The sequence below is a fragment of the Parasteatoda tepidariorum genome, chromosome 1 (assembly GCF_982258835.1).
Source record: "Parasteatoda tepidariorum strain Cologne lab strain chromosome 1, Ptep-v5.0, whole genome shotgun sequence".
Lineage (NCBI taxonomy): Eukaryota > Metazoa > Arthropoda > Arachnida > Araneae > Theridiidae > Parasteatoda > Parasteatoda tepidariorum.
This window is the reverse complement of record NC_141755.1, coordinates 108323298-108350428: the sequence shown is the minus strand read 5'-3', so window position 1 is coordinate 108350428 and position 27131 is coordinate 108323298. Positions and strand designations below refer to the sequence as shown.

The following is a 27131-nucleotide window of genomic DNA, read 5'->3' as shown; positions in this document are numbered from 1 at the left end:
AAGAAATCAAATGTTGGAACGAACGTTTAACTATTTCAAGTATGGGTGTTGGGTGACTCGGGTAAATGAGAGAGAAAGAGAACCAGGGAGAAAAGGAGCTCCTTTATTCCAGGTGCACTATTTCTTGTTACCAAAGTAGCAGACTGCTGTAAACTTCGTGCCGAGGGGAGTTCTTTCTATAGTCAAACAATAAGTGCTAGTTCTTCACCTGACGGAGGATGTTTAACACAGAGTTGCCTTTCCCTCAAAAGTTATTCCCTGAGTCGCCGCGATGATTCAGGGAATAGAGCGTTCGCCTTCCAATTCGGCGAACCGGGTTCGAATCCCAGTCGATACGAATTACTTATCCGGTTTGTATTGTACCGACCACAGTGCTGACAGATCGGGTTAGAGTCCCCTTGCCGTCAGACTAACCGTGGGAGGTTCTCGTGGTTTCCTTCTCCATGTAACGTAAATGCGGATTAATTCCATCAGAAAGTCCTCCGCGAAAGCAAATTTCTTCCTATACTTGATCCAGGAGTTTCCTTGTCTTCTGAATTTGGTTCAAAATGACAAGGCTACGGAGTTGAACATTAGTTGTCGTAAACCCATAAAATTGGGTGGGCTGTTCAACGATGGTTATAAAATAAAATTAATTTAAAAAAAACCTTTATTCGCCAAGCTGGCGGGAGTAAAAATACTGATGAGAGTGGCGAGCACTGCAAAGGAATAAATTAAGAAACTAAATATTTTTTTGTTTAAGATTATAAAAGCACATAAGAATGCAACTTTTAAATTATAAATGGAATTGTGACACACCATGCATTTTTTAGTGTGCGATATAGACTGCTTTTTTTGAAGTATGGTTCTACTATAGCACCTATTTTTGTTATAGGAAAGAGTTATGATGTCGATTGAGCTGAATAACGTAGAGCAACAAAATATAGGTAAGAATATAATTTTCATGTTTTATTTATTTTGATACCTTTACGTGTTTTGACCAAAAATTAAAATTTTTCAATATTTTTTTTTTAAACTACAACACAAATGGATAACTACTGCAGCTATTAACAAGAATTCGGATTTACAGTGTACAAAAAAATAATAAATGGACCACTCTGAATAATTTTTGATCTGATGATTGGATCTTCACTCTCTTGGTCTCAATATGAATGATTCAAGGGGGTCATTTCAAACATGCTAATTTGTTCAAACAATAATTCATCCATTTTAAGTTACGAGATCAGACACAAAAACGTACTTTTTTTGAACGATCATATCGTCTGATTTGAAATGGAGGTAAATCTTCCATATATACAGCTCGAAAGCCCAAGAGAATAGCCGGTAAGAAGGCTGACCAATGGTCTTGTGGCATAACTATAACTACGTTTATTAAGCATCAATTCACTGTAAGACATATTAACTCGATTGAATCTTGAGGTACTTTTGATAGATGAAAGCTGACATTGTCGATTTCTGCATTTCCCATATTTGTGACCTGCTGACGTGCTATGAAGAAGCATACCTTTAAGTATGGTACGCATTAAAAAGTTGACTTTCTATTTATGACTGAGTCATCGTCCTCCTCGCGCTGTTGCTTCTCAGTTTCATTTACACACACAACGTGATCCTACACGCTCTAGACCAGGGGTTTCCAACTGGGCCGCATCCGGCCTGCGGGGCCTTTTTTCGTGGCCCTCGAACTAAAATATATTAGTTGTCATTTTTTACGGACAATTTTCGTAAGAAATCTATGTGGGTTTAAAATACTTTTCTTGTTAATAAAAAACTTATTTCTTCGTTTCTGTGAAATTTAACATACCAACGGTGCAAAAAAATTTATTTCTCAGGTTTTGCATCCAAGAAAATATTTATTCAAATGCAATATAAATATTTATTCAATAATTGTGTATGTTGCTCTTTTTTATTTAATTTCTTTTTTTTTTTTTTGTATTTTGTGAATATAATTTAGCATGCGTGTATCAGAAATTTTCTTGAAGAAATTCTCCGATTTAACTTTTTGAAACCACTGATTTAGGACGAAAATATTTACACGCACATTTTTAAATGTAAATATCTATTCTCTGGTGGTTGCAGCAGACAAACCTCAATTTTCTCATTGAATATTTTGTGTGCTACTATGTAAGTTTTAATACTAACCTTTTTTAAGTTTTATATCTTAACAATTAGATACCTGTTGCACATAAATTGTTTAATACATAGGTGCACATTAAAGTTATTGTAGCCCGAATTTTTATTATTTATTTAATATTTTAAAAAATATTATTAATAACAATTAAATATTTTTAAAAATCTACTTCTCATTTTAATTTGTAATTCAATACTTTTGTTTTGTACAACTTGGTAAAAATCTGACAGTAATATTTAATCTTCCTTCAAACATAAAAGAGTCCTGCATAAAATTATGTTGCGGCCCGCCAATTGATTTTTGCTTTTAATTGTGGCCCCCGGTTTTCATGTAAGTTGGAAATCCCTGCTCTAGACTGTTAATAGCAACACAGGAGAGACCACATACACTACCATGAACTTAATACAACTCTCACCACAAATGCTCAAAATCCGGTAAACTTAACACTGTCCTAGTAGTATCCATTCAATGAATTGTATCCCTGATAAAAGTCTGGTGGCGGAGTAGTATGGCTTAACTATCATTGCGATTATCGAACATCAATTCAATAGATCCAATCTTGAGATACCTTTTGATAAATATGGGTTGGCATTGTCGATTTCTACTCTCCCCACAGTCTTTATTGTAGGCCTTGAGAGCAGCTGTCGAGGGTCGGTGCCATTGTTTTATCATTCCATTACTTTGAGGATGGAACAACTCTTTTCATGTCCACGAGATATACTAGAGTTTTGAAGAGTCTACTCTCGAACTGGTGACCCTGGTCGATCGTTATCACTGAAGGTCACCTAAACCGGGCAGTCCCGCAGATCGTAAAGATACCAGTACAACACCGAACTCAAGCATCACTCGCTGCGTTCAGTAAGCGGGTGGGTGACCCATTTGACCTGCCTGCGTAGGGACCGAGGGTGTGCGGTATCGGTCCTCGTTAAACTGTTCTACCCTTAAGTGCTCTAGTTCGAGAGCAGGTCGTCGGGCTGCCAAAGCAGGAGAGCCATCCAATTTGTGATGGAATGTCTTCGGATCACCCTCAGAGAAGTTTTCCAGATCGTCGCCAATAGCTCGTTGTGTAGCTCTAGTGAGAGGTAAATAAAGTACCTACCTACCAAAGCGAGCAATACAGCTTTTAAAGAAAACCTCAGCTACCGTCTCTTCTGTAATCAGCCTTAGACTGAGGATGTTTATCACAGGGTTACCTTTTCTTCAAAACCTTTACTCATGCGCCGCGATGGTTCAGAGTGTTCGCCTTCCAATGAGGTGAACCGCGTTAGAATCACAGCCAGGGCTGGGTAATACGAACTCTGCATCCGGCTTGCACCGACCACGGGGCTGATCGATCATGAGTTAGAGTCCCCTTGTAGTCAGGCTAACAGTAGAAGGTTCTCGTGGTCTTCCTCTCCATGAAACGTAAATGTGGATTAGTTCCGTCGAAAAGTGCAAATTTCTCCCACTACTTGATCCAGGAGCTCCTTTGTCTTCTGGAGTAGGTTCGAAATTACAGGGCTACGGAGTTGAACATTAGTTGTCGTAAACCCAAAATTGGGTCGGCTGTTCAACGACGGTTGTAAAATAAAATAAAACTTTTTCTCGCCAACCTTGCGGAAGTAAAAATATTGATGAGAAACTGGTTAAAACTGTGGCGAGTACATCAAAGGAATAAGTAAATAAATTAAGAAACAATATTTTCTTCTGAGCTTAAAGTTAGATAATGTAACTTTTAGATTATAAATTTTCATTATTCACATCATACATAATTTTGATAAAGTACTCAATGCAGTGTATAAAATAATTTGATGTTTAATTAGCATTAAATATACTTCTTCAGCAATAAATATATTTCATTATTTTATGCCCATTTAATTTTATCTATCTAATCCTATTTAATTCTATCTATTCCTGTTTTTGACTAAACTGTGTTACATTTGTGATATATTGCAAACACAGAAGAAAATTTGGTTTGAGAATTAATATTTTTTATTCAAAAATTAAAATTTTGTTTTGTCATTTTGCGCTGTAAGTAAACTGGTTAATACGTATACATACATAAGAACTTTTTTGAAATTCTTTCACGTGAAAGTTTGATTCTAAATGGTAAGTAGGAATTGAAAATATTTAACATTTAGAATTTTAAGGAGGGCCAGGATATCCTGGTTGTTAGGACGTTGGGCAAATGTCCAAGTGGTCATGAGTTCGAGCACCGCAAGCAGAAGACTCCCCGTGTAGTAAATGGTGACTATCGCACGGTAAATCTGTCGGGTCACAAAGTCTTCTATGTTCCCAAAACAAATCATACCTCTGGAAGTGCTGAATTGGAGATTGATCGTTCTCTGGTTCAGGTCAAATCTACGACCTGTGGATGAATAAATGCGTCCACTCTGTAATTGGGGTGTGATGTGTGCGTGTGATTGAATTCGTATGTTTGGCCATAAATGGCGTCACTGAAGCACAAGAAACGCACCTCTGCCTAAAATTCGCTTAGTTTCACCACGCCGGCTTGTTGGTATTAGCCAGTAGCATTAGAAACAACAACAACAGAATTTTATGTTTTTTTACTGGCGATGCAAAAAATACTAAAAACTTTATTTATTTTTGCTTATCTTTTTTTTATCCCTTCTGCCTGAAAAACTACAAAAAATAAATAAGTATAGTATAACCCGTAAGTATCACGGGCACGAGAAGTGGGAGACGAAAGCTGATCCCTTGATTTTGACGGGAAAGAGAGGGAAGGGGCTAAGCTAATTTTTGACCTAGGAACCACAAGTTTGGATTTTGCCTCTAAAGGTCAGTCCATTTTATAGTAAATCGTAAAAGCACGTTATCTCATTAATAAATACTATTTGCCTGACCGCTAAAAAGTTTTATATCCAAAATTAGTTTTAGCTCATTTCTGACCCAGAAATCACGAATGAATTACTCCTCAAAATGTTAAGCTTAGTATAAGATATCGTTAACCCATCAAACCGTTTCTCCAAAATTTTAATTTGGGCCATGCGCCGAAAAATTGTATGCCTAAAAAAATCTTACAGAATTTTTGTCCACGGCACCACAAGTTTGAGTTATGCCCTAAAACGTTAGCCCGTTGTATAAAATTGCTTCAAAAAAAAAATAACTTCCACCAGAATAAAAATTAGAGCCAAAATAGCTTTTAGTTTTTTTTAAAAAAATATGACACTTTGCCCTTAGGAAAATTTGCCATAGGTTTGCCATAAGAAATGCCATAGGATTTTCCTATGGGGTTTTGCCTAAGGCGAAATTTTGCCATACACTTTTGCCATACATGTATGGCAAAATTTTGCCATACGTATATGGCAAAAGTGTGTGGCAAAATTTTACCGTAGGCAAAACCCCATAGGAATATCCTATGGCAAATTTTTTATATGGCAAATTTCTGCCATAAAACTAAGATGTGCTACAGCTTATGACGAAATATTTTTCCATAGGCACTATTCTTCCATAGGCATAGGCATAGTACACCTTTGCCATACAGCTATGGCAACATTTCTCGTTGATATTTTATCATACATCAAAAAATAGTTACTTACAAGAATCTTTCGCAATGGATATTAAAAATGCAAAACTTAATAATTGTAGAATAAATATATATCCAGAAAGCTTTTTTTTAAAAACATTTCTTTGATAAACTTCTCCTGTTTCACATGCAGCATCCTTTCTGAATGCTGTTCTTATTCAAATAAATTTTAAATGGTTAGTACTAACCGTTAGAAAATGGGTCCGGCCGTCGGAGCGAGTGGGGAAAGTATTGGTTATGTTGATTAGGAACAAAATATATTGAGTACAGGCAACCAATATTTGTTAAAACCGTAAAAAACAAGAAAATAGAAATTGAGTCTGGAGGTCGGAGCGAGTATAAAAAACGTTAATTTGGTTGATTGGTATCATAATTAGTTAGATAAGCGTCAGATATTATAGGAACCTAAAAGAAAGCAAATTTAAATAATGGTCCGATGGTCGGAGCGAGTATGAGGTTTTTTTAAATTTTGATATGTGATACTAAGCTAAAAATTAAACAGACTACTAAAACAATAAAATACTATGAAAACTCAAAAGATAAAGAGTGGGGCCGGTGGTCGAAGCGAAATTAGTTTAAAATAGACCAAACGGGACAAAAGCCGAATATGTAACGGTGCTACCAGTGGTGGCATGTGAACAAAATTTTATCTATAAAAAAGATGGTATTAGACTATGAAAGGCTAAGAATAGAAAACAGGCTAAATTAGTTGATCCCCTACTAGTGAGGGATATAAAACTCAGAAAATTTATGTTGAGTTGTGTTAAGCACAGTTAGAAAAGAGAACGCAATATAGAAACATTGGTAAATACAAAACATGTTTAAGACATGATTAAAATTGGTAAAATTAATAATTGCTATTGACAAATTGACACTTGGTCAGGGATAGTAAATAAAAATTAATTGAGTATAGGACATCGCTATGACGAAAAAGTTGTAAACTTAAGGAAAGATTAAATTGTTAAAAGCATTTTTGGTAACAGCAGCAGATGATATGGCCTGGGACTGTCCCGTTGATAATATTGTAGCAAAATAATTTTCAACCAGTAATCCAGCAAATCTAGTTAAGTGATGACCCTAAGCTATGTATAAATATGTAACAGAACATTGTACAAATGTATGTGGATAGTTAAGAAATATTAGTTGTAAGATAGTAAAACACAGATACATGATAAAAACAATTTAATGGCAAGCAAAAATTGAACCCAAAATAAAAATATAAAGCCCTAACGTATGTAAGATAATGTAAAAAAGCATTGCAAGAACCTAAGTGGAATTAAAATCAAAAACTAATAAGAATGTAAACACTGACTTTGATATTGATATATGACAGCAATAAAATGAAATTATCACCGAACAAGTTAAAAGAATTAAAAAATTTTAATTATTAAAGAAATGATGATCTGGCTTGATCATAAGCACTTAACCGCGTTTTTCATCATGAAGATAGTTTATAAATTGCTATGGGGAATAGAACACCATTAATAATGGAAAAGTGATGTGACTTTAAAAATTTATATAAAATCAGAGGGAGGGTGATAAAATAAAAAGAAAGACGTCGTTTAATCAGAAACAGTTGGGGGAAAGAAATATGAAAAATTTAGATAAAAATATAAACAGCAAGATATTAATTAAAGTGTACAAAGTCAACAAATGGCAAAATTTAACATAGCGAAAACCTATACCCAATCGCGACATATTTTAAAAAGATACAGATAATAAAAGTACCAGACTGCCGGAAATTAAAAACTTAATAAATTCAGAAGAATTGCAAACGCATCAGCAGAATTGCAAACGCATTTATTGCAAACGCATAGACGTTTGCAATAAAATGTTTTTGACCAAGAATGAGATTGAAAAAATATTAAAATAAGTCGCCAAAGTTAGCGAAAGATTCCACTTGAAGTGGATGACACGTTAACATGGCGGTCTGATACTCTAAGCCTAAAAGAATGGAACATCGGATTTCAAACACTCAAAAATAGCAAAATTGGCCACCCGGAAGCCGGAAAAGACTCACCAGGAATGCGTTGCGGGATTACATGTTGAATTTAATTAACTTCGGGGTGAAATAATGGATATTTATTTCTTTTAGAAGATGTTTTTGAAGACTCCATAGAAGTTGTTGTTTCGTTGGTGGAGATCTAGATCAGCTTTTCTCTATGGTATACTGCCATACGAATTTCTGTGGTTGCCATAGACCAATGGTGACGTGCCATACAAATCCTTATGGTTACCATTGGTCCATGGTATACTGCCATACAAATCTTTATGGTAGCCATAGGCTTTTGGGGTTTTGCCATACGAATCTCTATGGTAACCATAGAGGTCTCTATGGTCTCTATGGCGTATGGCATCTTGCCATACAAATTTCTATGGTAGCCATAGATTGCCATAGATTACCATAGGCTTCCCTATGGCAAATTTTCCTAAGGGGAAGCTCAAATTTTCTCCTCGTAGACCATTCCTTTTCCAAAACTTTTCAGCTTCTCAGTTTCATTTACACACAACGTGATCCTGCGCACTCTAGACCAGGGGTTTCCAACTGGCGGCCCGGGGGCCGCATCAGGCCCACAAAGCCTTTTTTTATGGCCCTCAAACTAAAATATATTAGTTGTCATTTTTTACGGACAATTTTCGTAAGAAATCTATATGGGTTTAAAATACTTTTCTCGTTAATAAGAACCTAATTTCTTTGCTTCTGTGAAATTTAACATACCAATGGAGCAAAAAAAATTTATTTCTCAGGTTTTGCATCCAAGAAAATATTTATTCAAATACAAAAATAATTGTGTATGTTGCTCTTTTTTATTTACTTATTTATTTATTTTTTCGTATTTTGTGAATATAATTTAGCATGCGTGTATCAGAAATTTTCGTGAAGAAATTCTCCGATTTAACTTTTTGAAACCACTGATTTAGGACGAAAATATTTACACACACATTTGTAAATTTTAGATGTAAATATCTATTCTCTGGTGGTTGCAGCAGACAAACCTCAATTTTCTCATTGAACATTTTGTGTGCTACTATGTAAGTTTTAATACTAACCTTTTTAAAGTTTTATATCTTAGCAATTAGATATCTGTTGCACATAAATTGTTTAATGCATAGGTGCACATTAAAGTTAGTGTAGCCCGAATTTTTATGATTTATTTAATATTTTTAAAAATATTATTAATAACAATTAAATATTTTTAAAAATCTACTTCTTATTTTAATTTGTAATTCAATACTTTTGTTTTGTGCAACTTGGTAAAAATCTGACAGTAATATTTAATGTTCCTTCAAACGTAAAAGAGTCCTGCATAAAATTTTGATAAAGTTGCTGCCCACCATTTGATTTTTGTTTTTAATTGTGGCCCCCGGTCTCATGCAAGTTGTAAACCCCTGCTCTAGACTTTTAATAGCAACACAGGAGAGACCACATACACTACCATGAACTTAATACAACTCTCACCTCAAATGCTCAAAATCCGGTAAACTTAACACTGTCCTAGTAGTATCCATTCAATGAATTGTATCCCTGATAAAAGTCTGGTGGCGGAGTAGTATGGCTTAACTATCATTGCGATTATCAAACATCAATTCATTAGTATATAAGACCTGCTAACTCGATCCAATCTTGAGGTACCTTTTGATAAATATAGGTTGGCATTGTCGATTTCTACTCTCCCCACAGTCTGCATTGTAGGCGTTGAGGGCAGCTCTCAAGGGTCGGTGCCATTGTTCTATCATTCCATTACTTTGAGGATGGTAAGGTGAGGATCCCAGATGATGCCCAGGAGATGTGCTAGAGTTTTGAAGAGTCTACTCTCGAACTGGTGACCCTGGTCGATCGTTATCACTGAAGGTGACCTAAACCGGGCAGTCCCGCAGTGGACTGATCATAAAGATACGTTTCCCAGTAGAACACCGAACTCAAGCATCACTCGCTGCGTTCAGTAAGCGGGTGGGTGACCCGTTTGACCAGCCTGCGTAGGGACCGAGACTGTGCGGTATCGGTCCTCGTTAAACTGTTCTACCGTTAAGTGCTCTAGTTCGAGAGCAGGGCTGCCAAACAGGAGAGCCATCAAATTTGTGATGGCATGTCTTCGGATCACCCTCAGAGAAGTTTTCCAGACCGTCGCCAATAACTCATTGTGTAGCTCTAGTAAGAGGTAAATAAAGTACCTACCTACCAAAGCGAGCAATAAATAAAGCCTCAGCTACCGTCTCTTCTGTAATCGAAACAGGTACCACCCATCTAGTAAGTCTGTCGATCATCGTTAAGCAGTATGAAAATCCTTTGGATGGTGGCAATGGGCCAACGATATCAAGATGAATAAGGTCAAAGCGGTTGGACTTTATTGGAAAAGAAAAAAAATGGGGGATTTAGTATGTCTTATGATTTTTGACATGGCATGCAGTAACTAGACCGCATATTGAAATCTCAACTTAAGTTAGGCTAAATAAATCCATTAGCAATCAATTTATTAATTGCTTTCGTACTGGAGTGTGATTAGTAATGAATGCTATCAAATATTTGTGTACGCAATTGTCTTGGAATAAAAGGTCTAACATTTTTAGTAGAAATGTCGCAGTATAAAAAAAAAGTGTTTGTATCAGCCATATTTACGTTTTGAAAATCTAAATCTTGGGAAATATTGATTAAACGATTAAATTCTTTATCATTTTCCTGAGCTTCTGCGATTTTGCTATAATCTATAGGATTTGGTATTGTTTATAGAAGCTATTTTTGATAACGCATCTGCTGTTATATTATCGGAACCATTTGGGTATCCTATATCAGTTGTAAACCGAGATAAAAAATCTAATTGACGAGCTTGCCGAGGGTGAACATTTATCTCACTTTTGCTTAAATGCATAGGTGAGTGGTTTGTTTTCTGTGAACAAAACAAAATTTCGAGCACTTAACTGAATTGCTTGATTACAACTCCCTATGATAAGCGCTATAGCGTTTTTCAGTTTCGTATAGTTAGTGCAAAAAATGCTAACAGTTGAAGAAGTACATTTTCTGTTTGAAATAAAGATTTTTCCGTTGCAAAATCCGAGGCATACGCGCGGCAATTCTAAATTTGCATCGAGGTTAGGATGCGCAAGCTGCTTAGCGTTTGCTGAAAGGGTTTTGCAATTTTGAAATTCGCTCATGGCCTGTTCTGATCAGTTAATCACACGATTATCATTCCGCTCTTTGAGCCTTCCAAAAAATCATTTAAATAAGTTCAGGTAGAACACAAAAAATTAAGAAATCAGAGAAATCTTCGCAATTCTTAATTGCTTTTGTCTGCGGGTAACTTAAAATAGTGTATATTTTATCAGGTTGTGGTTTGTTGCTATCTTTAGTTATTAATTCTCCAAAAAGCGAAATTTCTGACACTCCAAACGGACATTTTGATACGCTTACCGTTAAAGCATATTCGTTTAATTTTTGAAATACGGCTCGAACATGCGTTTTGTGCTGTCAAGGTGCGTAGCGTTTTTAAAAAGTGGTTAAAGGTACTTATTTTCGTTTTTTAAAAGCCCTTAAAGGTGCTTTTTTCATTGGATATTTTTAAAAAGTGCTTCATTTTTCCTTTCGAAAATGAGATTTTTTCTTTACCATGTCGATTTCGCAGCATATTATGCAAAGCCGTGTTTTTCACATTGTTCTATTCAACATTCTCACAAATCATTCAGCCACAATCTCTTGTGACGTACCGTCGGTCCATAGCGTATGAAAGCGCCAATCATTTTACATGTTTGATGTAATACTTACGAATCCGCATGTGCGTCTACTGAGCTGGGTTCGGTAAGATTATTGCACTCTTATGTGCAAATCTGCAACATTTTGCAAAATATTCCCCATTTCAGACATTTTCCACCTTCTGATATCGAACCGAAATCTATTTATCTGTTTATGGTGTCTAATATAATCAAGAAAAGAGTCAGAAACTAGTTATTTTATCTTCATCATGTCTTTGAAAATTATTTTGCATTTTCTTAAAGTATAGAGTGCTTAAAAATATTTTTTGAGTGCTTGATAAGTACATAAAAGGTGCTTATTTTTTGTTGAGAGATTTGGCTACGTACCCTGGCTGTTCCTCTGATTCACTAAAAAAATAAAGATATCACCGAGGTTAACGTAGCGATAAGGCAAATCTCCAAAAACGCAGATCTAATAAATTTTGCATTTATTAATGAACCTCTGAAAAGTTTGCGACCAAAACTCGAAAAGCCAAAAAGTGTTCTCAACTTTTTGTTTGTCGTCTGGAGTGTACTGGAATATGAAAACAATCTTTAAAAAAATATTTGTTATGAAACGCGTGGGTGAAATCTTATTGTTGGGGAATCGAGTACCGTCTTGTTGTTGCTGTGTTTAATTTCCTCTAGTCCTCAACTGGTTGAATATTTCCTAAGCTTTAAGTAGTAGAGACGACCATAGAGACACCGAGGGCAGGCGAATACCCTGCTCTAGCATAAACTGAAATTCTTGTTTTACAACATCCTATATTTTTGGACTAGGTTTACTCTGCGTAGGCGGACCAGTTGCATTGATGTAATGTGCAGTATTATGATATGCCTGCTTAGTTTTTGAGGTTAATTTACTTATTCCCAGAAAATTTAATACGTGTCTCCTGAGCCATGGTGGCTTAGGGAATAGAGCACTCGCCTTTCAACGAGGTGACCCAGGTTAGATCCCCGCAACAACTGGTTGATTCGAATTTTGCACGCGGCGCGATCGACCATAGTGCTGACGTAAAATATCCTCAGTGGTAGACGGATTATAGAGTTCCCTTGCCATCCATCTTACCAGGGCAGGTTTTCGTGGTTTTCTTCTCCTTGTAACGCAAATACGAGGTAGTTCCGTCAAAATAAGTCTGCCACGAAGGCAAAATTTCTCCCAATACTTCATCCAGTAGTTCCCTTGTCTTCTGGATTGGGTTCAAAATGACAATGCTACGGACATGAGTAGTCGTAAGTCAAAAAAAAAATTGGGTTGGCTGTTCAACGCCGGTTATAAAATAAAAAATATGCCTCACCTAAAATTTATTTCATTTAAAAAGTATCCATTTCGGTAGTTATGCCAAATAAAGAAAAGGAACAATTAATTTACGCCATTTTTGGTCAATCAACAGCCTTAAGTGCCTCTGAAAATAATTGGAATAGGCAACGGAGTAATTAAATTTTTTTATTTGCAGTCCTTTCGTAATTCTGAATTACGAAGAACGATTAATGCTGTTCAATAACTTACTTCCGTAGTTCAACATTTTTGAATTATTAGCTTTAAAAAATTCTAATGGTTACAAATTTCTAATCACTTTCAAGACGGGCAAGTTACTCACGTCCAAACCTGAATCCACTGAAAAATTTTAATTCGTCTTTTTATCAAATACAAATAAACGACACGAACATCATTCGGCATTTAGATCACTTGTCGCCGTCCCAGCGACAACCGTTTTTAGTTCTTCTGGCTATTGTTGTAAGAACACGAGAAACCTAGCTTTTTGACAAAATTTTGAATGATAAAAACTGAATTTAGACGTTTCTTCTTTTCCCTATAGCTGGATCTATCTCTAAGAAAATTATTATATCTTGTTCGAGATCGATTGCGCGATCTCTCACGAGAAAATCTTTCAAATTGCTGGCTAAGTGCTGTTATTTGCTGACGAAGTGTTATTACATCGATACCAGGTGTTACCTGTTATCGTTATCATCGATACGAAGTGTTGATATCCCAGGTTGTTGAAAAATCTTTTCGTGGATTTATTTATTACACAAACATTTAGTAGGGGATCTGTTCTAAATTTGGCTATTTTATCAGCTAGTTGAGCTAAATTTTCGAGTTGCGCTAAGCTAACGGAAGGATTTGTTGGTATTGTATTTCTGCTGGCAAACGTTGTAGCCGTAAGGTTTTCAAAAAATGTTCATTTAAAGATGTACAGTGCACAAAAAAAGGACCACCCTGAATAACTTTTGATCTAATGATCGGATTTTCACGTTCTAGCACTCAATCTTCATGGTTCGATGAGGTGACATCAAACATGGTATTTAGTAAGTGCAGACGATATTTTTAGTTACGAAATCAGATACAAAAAACGTACTTTCAATGAATAAACATACCTTGTTAACGACGGATTCAGATTTCTGACCCCCAAAATATAGACGCAATTTTTGTCATATGGTCCCAATAATTTGGTCAGGGGAGCGCTCCAAAGTTTGAACCCCTTAATGGTCCTTTTACTTTTAGCGTATTTCGCTATATCTCGAAAACTTTTTAAGCTAACTGAAATTTTCTTTGAATACAATTATGAAATTCGTTTCCGTATGTATAGTGAAATCCACAACAAGTAAAATTAACATTAATTGGTCCATACCTTGGAGTGTTCTCCTGACCAAGCTATGGGCCTCCTATATTTCGGGGATCAGAAATTCAATTCCGTCGGGAAAAAAGTATGTTTATTCAGAGAAAGTACGTATTTGTGTCCGATTTAGTAACTTAAAATATCGTCTGCACTTATTAATTAGCATGTTTAAGGTCACCCCCTCGAATCATCAAGATTGAGTTCTAGAATGTGAAGATCAATTACTATTAAAACTATACTATATTTATTACTATAATAACTATTAAGATCAATTATTACATTATTATCAAAAATTATTCAGGGTTGTCCGTTTTTTATTTTTTATTTATTGGCCTTCTGTGCCTGCAAGCGTTTGCATTTGTGACGGTTATTGTCGTCCCCTAACTGCGATGCAGAAAGAAGTTTGCGAATTTGTTTATTTTCAGAGTCTGTGAACCAAAGTGTGATATTATTCTGCCATGCTTAGTGGTAGTTTAAAAACTATACTTGCAAATAGAGATTCAGTAAGATTCTGCTCAATTTCGTTTGCCATGTTCAACTTTAATAACAAGTTTAAACAAATTAAACGAATTCACGCACTAACGCAATTTTCATACGTATTTTCATTTCAGAATTAAATTTATATTAAAATTAATACTAACAACGAAAAAAGAATTTCTAAGGGGGAAAAATTGCATAATTAAACCAAACGAATGACCTTAAAAACAAACTTGAATCGTCGCCACGTAGTATGCAATCCAATAACTCACGTAGTATAATCTAATTATTTTTCCAAGAAGGTTGCTTTTAGCGTGCTGCGATGAACGCGGTCACCACTGGAGAGAATATAAAAGGTTAAACTTTCTCAGAACAATTTATTCAAAATAATAGTGTAACTTTATCAGAGGAATAAACATTTTTAACAAACTTAAACATTTTGCGTTCGTTATGCGACGAAGGTAAGTGCCAGTTATTAACTTCCCTGAGACTGAGGATGTTTATCAGGGGTTACCTTTTCTTCAAAATCTTTATTAATGAGCCGCAATGGCTCTGGGGATAAAACGTAAGGTGAACCGGGTTCGAATCCCAGCCACGGCTGGGCAATACGAATTCCGTATCCGGCTTGCACCGGCCACAGGGCTGATGGATCATGAGTTAGAGTCCCCTTGCCACCAGTCTGACAGTAGAAGGTTCTCGTAGTCTTCCTCTCCATGTAACGTAAATGTGGATTAGTTCCGTCGAAAAGTACAAATTTCTCCCACTACTTGATCCAGGAGCTCCCTTGTCTTCTGGATTAGGTTCGAAATTGCAGGGCTACAGAGTTGAACATTAGTTGTCGTAAACCCAAAATTGGGTCAGCTGTTCAACGATGGTTATAAAATAAAATGAAACTTTTTCTCGCCAAGCTTGCGGGAATGAAAATATTAGTGAGAAACTGGTTAAAACTGGTGAGAGTGGCGAGTACATCAAAGGAATAAGTAAATAAATAAAGAAACAATATTTTCTTCTGAGCTTTAAAGTAGCTAATGTAACTTTTAAATTATAAATTTTCATTATTCATATCTATTATATATAATTCTCTTACGTGGCTCCCAAATTTTGGCTTTATTTCTATTCCGCCGGTGGCAACGTTTGCTTTGTTTTGAAAACACCAAAGCATTCTACCTTTCAATGATGTGTTTCTGATCTAATATATATAATTCTCTTACGTGGCTCCAAAATTTTGGCTGAAGTACTTTGTACAACTAAATAAGATTCTTTTTACAACAGTTAAATATTTACTTTATTTTCTTCATTCATAGATAAAACAGTCGGCAAAGAATTCTGTTAGGTTAAAAAACATTTCGCTAAAAAAATAACGAATTCTAAAAGAAATAAAAATAAACAACTTAAAAAATAAAAATGCTGTTGCCAGCCATAGAATTTTTTGAAAGTTAACTTAGCAACATAAATCAAAATGACATAGAAGTGCAACTAGATCAAAATTATGATACCTGAGCGCTTGACGTAACAAATCCTTCAATTCTAAGTGTTGTATCGCCAAATGCCCAAATTAACAATTGTGTTCTTAAAGAAATTCTATAAAAAGTTTTAAATAAACAATCTACTTTTACAACTGCTTCTTGAAGAACTTGGCTCATTGATTAAAAATATTGTTTTAATTTTACAGTACTAACTTTACTTCTACTTTCATTATTGCTATGACCCTCTTTCATTACATTTTACAACTTCATGCTAAATTTGAGGATCTTAAGTTGTTTTGTGGTTGAATACTGACATTTAGAAATGTGTACATAAAAAATAACATTTAGAGGTTAAGAGTTGCCTCAGAAAAATTTGAATTGTTGACATTGAACTTAACAATGGAAACAATCGTTTTTGTGAAAAATTGAATTGTATTGTTGACATCAAAACTAAAAATATTGTGTTTCAACTTAACAATACTGCCTTAATTTATACTTTAGAATTGCCTCGGAGAAATTTGAATTGTTAGCAATGACTTAAACAAAAGGTTTTATTTTAACTGACAAATACTATATTATAATTTTAACTTTTTCTATGACTATACTCATTTTCTTACTCTTTTCTTTGTTTTTCATACATTTTATTTTTTTGTGATAAAATAAAAAACTTATAGTTGTTCTGCTTCTGAACACTGATGAAAACACAAAATGATGGGCTTCATCAACAATCAAAAATATCTACATTTATTTTACAAATTCCATATTATTATGGTGGCGCCCTTTAGAGAATTAAAAATACAAAATTATCTTCATCAAAGCCGATGCTTTACATCCGGCGTTCAGTGGCAGACTACGATTTCATATTGTTTTACAACACAAGGCTTTAGCCCTCTGGTGGGAAAGACTTTAAAACAAAACTTACAACAGTTACTTTTCTCAACAACTGAAATTTAGAATAATGTGATTAAGAAAAATATCTGAACTGTTTGCAATTTCAAATGAATATTGAAATGTACAGGTTTAGAATTTTCTACAGTGAAAAGTTTTCGGAACTTCAGTATTCAAAAAAGTACACAAAAACTAGACGTTAAGAACGTATCCAATGAGCGAGCAAAGCGAGCATTGGATTGCAAAGCAATCCAAAATGAACTGTGAAAGCAGTTCCGGGGGTTGGTGAGCGCCAGCGAGCAGGGGGCGAAGCCTCCTAGTCATATATAATTTTCATAAAGTACTCAATGCAGTGTATAAAATAATTTGATGTTTAATTAGCACTAAATATATTTCTTCGGCAAGAAATATATTTCTTCGGCAAGAAATATATTTCTTCGGCAAGAAATATATTTCTTCGGCAAGAAATATATTTCTTCGGCAAGAAATATATTTATTCGGCAAGAAATATATTTCTTCAGCAATAAATATATTTCATTATTTTATGCCCATTTAATTTTATCTATATTCATTTAAATAAAAGTAATTTTAAAATTTATTAAATCTGTAGTTATCTACTTGTAAATAAGGAATAAAGACTTGTTCTACCAAGAAGAGTTTTTATTTAAAAATGTTTACTCTTCTAAATTAATTTACTTTTCATTCGACAAGTTGGTTCTCTGTCTTTGCCATTCATTATTGCTTTGAGTTTGATTCAAAAAAAATAACTGATTAAACTTATATATTCCATAATTAGTTTGCAGTGAATAAATAATAAATTTTTTTATTGGTAATACTATTAAGAGTTTTAGTTGCAGTACCATTGTTAAATAATATTGAAAGTTATTTTTACATTTTGTCAGCGTTCTCTGATCGCTAAATGTGAAAACCTTTGTAAAAAAATGAAAAAATATAATTGGAATTAAAAAAAGACTTTTGTTTGATTTATACTTTGTTAAACAAATTCTGATTTTTATTAACCATGATAAAATGCCTCAATGTTTCTCTCAGAGCCGCTAAAATGTTTTAGTACGTTTCAGAATGTCGTAATATATTGAAAATATTTGAGTTTTAAATACCATGCAAACATGGTCTGAAAATTATTTAAACTATATAGATTTACGTAACGTGATGTGAGAAGAGGCAACTGGTACTAACATCACATCAAAATGTCGGAATTAAAACTTAATCCTGGCTGAAAAAAACTCGCTGACAAAATAAATTTCAAACAGTAATGGATTTCACGATGAATTTGGTACACTGATAAAAAAAGCGATTACCTAAATATGATATTTTGAGTATGAAAACCCGAATGGGAGAATATTATCTATAAAAAGGTTATAAAAGCAGCAGAAAAACGATGTGGTTTTTCCATTAAATTGTCACTCATTGAGCTTGTAAAGTTATAATTTAAATTCATAGTATGCTCGTTATAATATCTTGGTATTGGAATTTGAAAAACATGAGGGAGCTATGTCTGGAGACGGAACCCAATCTTTTCCAACCCCCATAGGGAGTAGTAGCATACCCTGAATTTTTAATTGTACTATTTAGACTGCTCTTATTTTTTAACTATGGTTTTACTACAGCAACAATTTTTCTTATAGGAAAGAGCTATGATGTGATATGAGCTGTATAACGTAGTACAACAAAATACAGGTAAGATTAAAATTCTCATTCTTATCAATTTTGAAATCATTACGTGTTTTGTCCAAAAATTTAAATTTTCTAATATTTGTTGCTTTTTAATATCGCTATCTAATTTTTAATTGATAAACGGATTATGCCAAACCGAAACTTGTCTCACGGTAAAGTGATGCTGTTTACAGAGGTCTTTTATTCTATTCCTGTTTTTGACAAAACTGTGTTACCTTTTTGATATAATGCAAACACAGAAGGACATTTGGTTTGAGAATTAATATTTTTTATTCAAAAATTACAATTTTGTTACGTTGTTTTGCACTATAAGTAAACTGGTTCATACATAAGAAATATCTATACATGCATAAGAAATTTTTTGAAATTTTCTTCACATAAAGGTTTGATTCCAAATGGGAAATGGAAGTATTTAAGATATAGAATATTAAGTATTGCCAGGATAGCCTGCTTGTTATGGTGATGGACCCATGTCCAAGTGATCATAAGTTCGATCATCGCTGACCGAAGAATCCACGTGTAGTAAATGGTGAATGGTGCACGTTGAACCTGTCGGGTCACAAAGTCATCTATGTTCACAAAACAAATCATATCTCTGGGGTACTGAATTAAAGATTGATCGTTCTCAGTTTCAGGTTAAAATCACGATCTGTGAATGAATAATTGAATATATGAATGTGTCCACCGTGTAAATGAACTGCGACGTACGCGTGACTGAATTAGCATTTTTGGTCATAGATGGCGCCACTGAAGCACAAGAAACGCACTTTTGCCTTTAATTCGCTTAGTTTCACCAAGCAGGCTTGCTGGTATTGTCAGGTGGCATTAGAAACAACAACAGAATTTTAAGTTTTTTACTGGAGATGCAAATAATTATTAACCCTTTATTTATTCATTTTTGCAAAGATATTTTTTTTTTATTTTTTTAAACCTTTCCCACTAAAAAACTGCCAAGAAATGAATACTTATTGATTTATAATAAACTTTTCTTATGTGTAATATTGAATCTATTCGGGCAGTAAACTGAAAAAGAAAGTTGTATTTATAAATTTCATGCTATTATTAGCTAAAATATGTTAGCAAATTGCATTTTGCGAAATAAAATTCACGAAAAAGTTTTTTTTTAATAAATATAAAAATACAATAGCAATTTTTTATCTGTGTTTATATCATAGATAGTTTAAAGAATTTAAAGAGTGACTTAAAAAAAAATACTACGTCTTGTAGAATTAAAATAAAGTATGATTTTTAAATTTTCCTTTTTCAAAATTTAAATATTGTTAAAATTGCAAATTTTGTTTTGAAATTCGCTGGTTTATCCACAAAGAATATATCATTGAATTTGATTTTGTAAAATTTCTAAAATTATGGAAACAAATTTGAAACATGGTTTTTGAAAGATTTTTTCCAGTTGAATAATTTTTAATGCTTACATGATTGTTACTAATATTGTTTAAGCGGAATTTATCAACTATATGTTTATTGTAAATCAATTCCAATAACTTAAAATAAATTGACATTTGATAGAAAATATTTCATTTACCAATCAATATACGAAATGCACCGTAAAATTGGTTATTAGTATATCACACTCGTTTCAAAAATATTTTACCAATTTAGTTCAATACCAAAATAACTTGAATGAAGTAAAAGTATCAAAACAAATTATTTAATACAAATTTTAAAAAATGCTTTTAAAAAAACCCAGAAGCAATACTTCTTTATGGTTATTTTTTTATGCATATTCTACAAAATTTGTAATTTTTTTATAACCGTCATTGAAAAGTTGACCCAATTTCGGGTTTACGAGTACTAATATTCAACTCCGTAGCCTTGTAATATTGAACCCCATCCAGAAGACAAGGAAACTCCTGGATCATGTATAGGGAGAAATTCACCTTCGTGGAAGACTTCTCGATGAAACTAACCCGCATTTGCGCTACATGGAGCGGAAAAAAACGAAAGCCTTTCAAGATCCCTTGAACCCATTATCCGTCTACCACTAAGGATATTTTTACGTTAGCACTGCTGTCGGTGCAAGCCGGGTGCAGAATTCAACCAGCCACTTCATATGAGGGTGAGCGCTCTATCCCCTCAACCACCACGGCTATCCAAGATTTTGCAACATTTAATATTCACAGTTTTTTACATAAAAAGAAATCAATTTTGTATTTTAGCAACATTAAACTTAAATTGATTCTAACGCGCGCTTGTCTGACATTTTCTTAATTGATACCGGCCATTTAATAAGGAATAACGGAATCTTAATTTTAGACTTAATTATTGAATGATAATTCTAAATTAATATTGGAAATGCAGAAAAGAAATATTTAACAGAAAATAGTTTATTTACTATTTATTATATGATATATAACATGAATTAAATAACTATATTTGCACCATAAATGGAAAACACCAACTAAGAGCAAAACATGATTTATTTTAATAACGCATAGGTTTGCAATTAATCTAAAACAATACTAATTTAATGGGATTTGAAAATCAACTATGAATTAAATTCAAGCGACACTAAGACTAATAATAAACTAACTTCAAAAGATCGACATACTTTAAACTGATAAAGGAAACCCGCTTGACCTCATAAATAGAAATATATTTATCATATAGCAGCGATTTCAATTTCGTTTCGTTCCTACATGACTATATTTTAATTTATAACCGTCGTTGAACAGCCGACCAAATTTTATGAGCTTACGACTACTAATGTTGAACTCCTTAGTCTTGTAATTTTGAACCCAATCCAGAAGACGAGGGAGCCCCTAGATCGAGTATTGAGAGAAAGAGTCATCAGTGGCCACGAATTCAACTTCTACCCCATCCATACGTCACACCCGTTTATGGAGCGGACCTATTCATACATTCATTCATTCACATACAGTAATTTTGATCTGAACCACAGAACGATCAATATACAATCCAGTACCCTTGAGGCATAATTTGTTATAGGAACTGGAAGGACTTTGTGATACGACATATTTAACGTGCACTGGTCATCATATAACTATACAAATTCGTTGTTATACTAATGACTTGAAAATAAAAAAAAATAGAATATATATTCTGAATTAATAAATAAATTTTTAATACTTAGTAATGTTTATACATACAAAAAGTAGAATTCGTATCTTTTTTTATCGAATAATATCGGAAGTATTATGATAATAAACCAAAAAATAATAATAATAAACCACTTTGTTCATATTTTTCACGTTATTATGAGTCATATCTGAGCTGATTTCTTACACAATTTTTATTCATTTGATCCCGTGTTAGAAGTTTAAAAAACTTTATTTAGATGGAGCTGTTCTCAGAAAGAGCCTAAGAAAGCATAATTGATTAGTTAACTAAAATATAAATTGACTAGCGCTGAAAAGGAAGACATAAATTGTTCTACTTCCACTTTTAAAACTCTAGTATTGTTCCAAAACCTTTAGATTAAGAGGAATTTCGGGGATGTAACAGCTAACTTTGGATGTTTCTGCATTTCACATTCATGGCTTTACAGTAATAAGAAAGCTATGTATTTATGTATTAAAAAAAATGTATTTTATATTGCTCCCACTACTTAACTGAAATTTCAGAAATTTAATCAAAAGTCATTAAAGCAGAAAAATTTAGAAATAATGATTTGTTCAAAAACATTTAGACTATGATGAATTTCGGGAGTTATCTCAATGCGTATATTTCTAAAAAAATATTACCTATTAACTTCAGAAAATAATCTTTCAATTGGATTCTTAAATACTTATGTCTCTTTGTGTGACCCTGTCTTAAAATTAATAAGAGAAATCTATTTTAAGCTTTTATAAATGTTTTTATAAAAGTTATTTTTTTTCTAAATTTATTTTAAAATAATTAATAAATTTTGAGTTTTAAAGTATGCAAATCATTTTACAAATTTACTTTATTTTAAAGTAATTTCAAATGAAAAAAAAAATGGAATAAAATCGGTTGAATAGTTTCTGCAAAATCCAATCTTTAAAAATGCCTCGTTGAAATTTCTTAAATTTTGTATTCTAACATTTAAAATTAAATACTTCAAAATTATGTGAAAATCAGTATACCTTGCTATTCGAACGTGTTTAAACTCCTATTAAATAATATGATAAAAAATACTTAAAATTATTCTTTACATGCAATTATTTACGGATAAATTCGTTTTATATGTGCGAAAATGTGCAATATGCTTAAAAAAATTATCGTGATTTATCGAATTATGCTAAGAAGTGAATCTGTATTAATGAGTCTTAAGTTTTTATTGTTCCCCTGTGAAATTATTAGGAGCAGTGTACTACTACCCCCATATTTTGGACGTCAAAAATCCAAATTTGTTTTAAAAAATACCTATAAAGTTTTAAGTACTAAGGACCCGTTCATTGCAAATTCTAGCGCAATCCTTCTTATTTGCCTTAATTCGCTTTTAAATTTTTTTATCACTTTTAATCCTCTTAATTTTGTTTTTTCTTTTCCCTAAAGTTTCGTGTGGTCTACACTTATATTCAATTAATTTTTACCCATTTTCTGCCAAAGTTGTGCAAACGCACCGTTTTAATAAATATTTTTTATTATTACTATGACGTATATTTCTCACTAATTTTATTTTTCTGCTATTATCAAGGATTCTTAAAAACCCCAAAAATTAATTGTAATTCAATTGGAGTGAACTCTTTCTGTTGGGAAATTTTTAAACTATTAAAGTTTTTTTAAACATAAAATGGTTATTGACAAATTAAGTTTTTTGAAAATGTCTAATTATTACTTTTGAGATAAATTATTATGATTTTATGATGGATTAAAGTTGCAAATCAGTAAATGAAAGAAATATTACAAAATAAAAAAATTCATAAGAAAACAAGCGTTCAACAAATGGTTCGTTCATTGGTTTGGTGTATAGTGTCTATACGCACCATTTTATTTCTTAAATAAAATATAATTAAGATATCCTAATGAATGTAATGTAAGCGTTCGACAGCTTCCCTTAATTTTTAAACATAAGACTTTTTCAAACAATACGACTTATGCATTTTTAAAAAAATTCTCAGGAATTCGAATGATTTTCCTAAATTTTGCATTTCGTCATTTTAAATTGCATTTTTTTTTAACGATGCAAAAATTGTATGCCTTACAATTCATTCATTACATTTTATTCAAAAATTACAATTTTATATCATTTTGCATTATAAGTAAACTGGTTTATACATAAGAAATATCTATAGTATCTATAAGAACTTTTTTGAAATTTTTTTCACAAAAAGGTTTGGTCCCAAATAGGAAATAGAAATATGTAAGATTTGGAATTTTAAGTAGGGCCTGTATAGCCTGGTAAATAATGCGTTGGGTCCATGTCCAAGAGGTCGTGAGTTCTATCACCGCCGACCGAAAACTCCCCGTGTAGTAAATGGTGAGTGGTGCACGTTAATTCTGTCGGGTCACAAAGTCTTCTATGTTCACAAAACAAATCATACCTCTGGGGTACTGAATTAGAGATTGATTGTTCTCGGGTTCAGCTTGAAATTATGATCTGTGGATGAATAAGTGGATATATGAATGTGTCCGCCCTGTAATAGGCTGTGACGTGTGTGTCATTGAATTCACAGTTTTGGCCAGAGATGGCGTCACTGAAGCACTTCTTCCTTACATTAGCTTAGTTACACTAAGCAGGCTTGCTGACATTGGTAAGTGGCATGAGATATAGCATATGGCAGCCATTATTTATCATATAGCATTATTTATCATGTAGCCATTATTTACCATAGAGCAGGCATTTCAATTTCATTTTTATAGATAACTATTATTTTTGTTATTGTCGTAGCCATTAAGGCACTGGGGGTGTGATCTTGTTCTCCAGTTTCGGCATCTATGGCCAAGAATTCGACAACTGCCACACCCATACGTCACACCCACTTATAGAGCGAACCCATTCATACATCCATCCATTCAATCAATCATCTACAGGACGTAATTTTGACCTGAACTAGAGAACGATCAATCTCCAATCCTCAAAGGCATAATTTGTTAACGGAACATGGAGGACTTTGTCACCCAACAGATTTAGCGTGCACTAGTCACCACATAACTATACTAATTCATTGTTATACTAATTATTTTAAAGTAAATTTATGTAACGAAAAAATAGTTAATATGTATTCTGATTTAATAATTTAAATACTTAGTAATTTTGATGCATACAAAAGTGGAATTCGTATCCTTTTATAACATAATAATATCGGAAGTATATTATAATTATAAAAAAAAATAATAGCACTTTGTTCATATATTTCTCGTTATTATAGGTCGTATCTGAGCCGATTTGGGTCGGAGTTTTGATTCATTTAATCCAGTGTTAGAAGTTTTAAATCCTTTATTTAAATAAAGCTGTCCTCAGAAAGCGCCCAAGAAAGCATAAGTGATTAGTTAACTAAAATATAAAGTGACTAGTGCTGAAAAGAAAGATATAAATTATTCTACTTTTGCTTTTAAACGGCATTTTGAAATTCATATTTGCCCAGACTAAAATAAAATTATCTTAATATGAATCTGATGAATATGAAGCATTTGATTAATATGAATCTGATTAATATGAATCCCTTGATTAATATGAATCCCTTCATTAATATTACAACTAATCTAGATATTTCAGTTTCAATATCTTATGAAATTATTACTGATTCAAAAACAACGGTATTTTTATATTTATCATAAATTATTCACTTTTCGTGTATATCTTAAAGTGGAAGTTTAATATTATATTTGATAGGGACCTATTTTATTGGTAAAAAAGTTTTAAGTACTAAGGGCCAGTTCATTCTAAAGTCTAACGCAGTCCTTCTTATTTGCCTTAATTCGCTTTTCAATTTTTTTTATCACTTTTAATCGTCTTAATTTTGTTTTTACTCTTATCTAAAATTTCGTGTGGTCTAATTTTAGATTCACTTCATTTTAACCCATTTTCGGCCAAAGTTGAGCATACGCGCCATTTCAATAAATATTTTTTTATTAACATTGTGGGGTATTTTTTTCACTAATTTTATTTTTCTGCAATTGTCAAAGGCTGTTAAGACACCCAAAAACTAACAATAATTCAATTGGAGTGAACACTTTCTGCTGAGAAAATTTTTTATGCTATTGAAGTTTTCTTTTAACTTAAAACGTTAAATGACAAATGAAATTTTTTGAAAATGCATAATTATTCCATTTGAGATTTATCATTATGTTTTTATGATGGATTAAAGTTGCAAGTCAGTAAATAAAATAAAAAAAATTCATAAAAAACAAGCATTCAGCTAAATGGTTTGTTCATTGTTTTGGTGAATGGGTGCCTATACGCCCCATTCTATTTCTTAAAAAAAAATTCATGCATGAAATTTTTTTGTGTCTTAATGAATGTAATGTAAGCATAGTTCAATGAAAATAACACCACATTTTATAGAATTTCTATGCTTGGCCTAAAATAGGAGAATCGAATGTGGTGTTTGTGGTAGGATAAGAAGAAATGTCTCATTCAGTTAAAAGAAATCTTCATTTGTTAAATAATCACACAAGCAAACTTTGATGCATACTTTTCAATTTATTTCAAAAGAAAATTGTCACAATTGGGGAAACATAATACTTTTTTGGCAATGTATTTTTTTATTGCTGCTTAAAAACTCTTCATAAATTTATATTTATTGAGCGTTGAAATTATAAATATTTCATTTTTTTTTAATTTTGAAAGTATTGCCCAAACGGGGCTATGTAGTTACTTTACGTGCATTGTAATGGTATACCGGACAAATGTAATCCAGGCAATGGCACTTGATCTTTAAAAATAAACATCATTGAAGGATATATTGAGCAAATGTCTGACCAAATCATTTAAAAAAAATTATTTTTAATTGTTTTAAGTAGAGGGGCACAGCATACGAAGCCGTATGTATAGCCTGCGGCAGCAACCTAAACATAATTTTAAAAATTAGCAATTTTAAAAAATAAAGAAAAGTTCGGAAATTTTAAACTGCGCAATCAGGCTGGGATAGCCTGGTTGGTAGGGCACTGGGCCCATTTCAAAGAGTTCTTGGGTTCGATCCCAGCCTACAATGGTTACTGATGCACATTAAATCTGTCGAGTCACAAAATCCTTCATGTTCCCATAACAAATCATACCTCTGGGGGTACTGATCCAGGAGTTTCCTTGTCTTCTGGATTGGTTCGAAATTAGGAGTTGAAGATTAGTAGTCGTGAACCCAAAAAACTGGGTCGGATGTTCTACGACGAATTTAAAATTAAATAATATTGCGCAATCAAATTTTTGATGCACAAAATCTCAACCAATGTAGTTTCTCAATGGTTAATGCTACGGATATACGCATAGTTTTGTAAATCCCAATATTTTAATTCGACATTATTATTGACCCTCTTCGTGTGTGGTGATTTCGTCGAAAATTCAATGACTTTTCGATAATTATTGCTACCCATTTTCACGTAGTTTCTGAAATCTCGATATTTTTTTTTTATGAAATCGAAATATGTTCGAACGTTTTGAAAGTTATGAGACGCTTTAATTGAGTAAACAGCATCGTAAATCTAAATGACTTTTGATCATTTTT

At 32.9% G+C, this 27131-nt stretch overlaps 1 long non-coding RNA gene across 2 annotated transcripts in view; it reads left to right on the top strand.

The window, feature by feature from the left end:
- LOC147816692 (uncharacterized) overlaps positions 1-27131 on the top strand; it is a 110343-nt gene that overhangs the window by 29219 nt on the left and 53993 nt on the right. For both annotated transcript variants that reach the window (XR_015428749.1, XR_015428748.1), the window contains exons 4-5: positions 875-926; positions 18477-18528. This is a non-coding gene — a long non-coding RNA (uncharacterized LOC147816692). The remainder of the gene's footprint in view (positions 1-874; positions 927-18476; positions 18529-27131) is intronic.